Here is a 328-nt window from a genome sequence, read left to right as displayed (position 1 = left end):
GGGTGTTGCCCCCAGTATAGGGATGGGGAAGCTGAGGTCCTTGCCCCCAGTATAGGGATGGGGAAGCTGAGGTCCTTGCCCCCAGTATAGGGATGGGGAAGCTGAGGTCCTTGCCCCCATTACACAGGTGGGGAAGCCGAGGCAGGCTGCGCAGCTTTGAGCCAGAGCTGGGTCCAGAGCGGAGGACGGGGGTTGTCACCGGCTGGGGGCAGGCGACGCACCTCCAGCCTCTCCTTTTCTCCCCTCTCAGGTGCTCTCCGGCCGGGGCGAGGGCATGAGCTGCCCCCCTGCGGCGCGGCGCCCTGGAGCAGCGCTCCAGAGATCCCCA

At 67.1% G+C, this 328-nt stretch overlaps 1 protein-coding gene across 1 annotated transcript in view; it reads left to right on the top strand.

Moving 5' to 3' along the window:
- Window positions 1–125: 125 nt before the first annotated feature.
- LOC112548774 overlaps window positions 126–328 on the top strand; it is a gene marked incomplete at its 3' end in the record, with an annotated part of 4,692 nt that continues 4,489 nt past the window's right edge. The window contains exon 1 of the mRNA XM_025195434.1: window positions 126–250. The remainder of the gene's footprint in view (window positions 251–328) is intronic.

This window comes from Alligator sinensis, unplaced genomic scaffold (genome assembly GCF_000455745.1).
Source record: "Alligator sinensis unplaced genomic scaffold, ASM45574v1 scaffold1568_1, whole genome shotgun sequence".
Taxonomy (NCBI): Eukaryota; Metazoa; Chordata; order Crocodylia; family Alligatoridae; genus Alligator; species Alligator sinensis.
The sequence above is the reverse complement of the archived record's forward strand: the minus strand, read 5'-3'. Positions and strand labels throughout refer to the sequence as shown.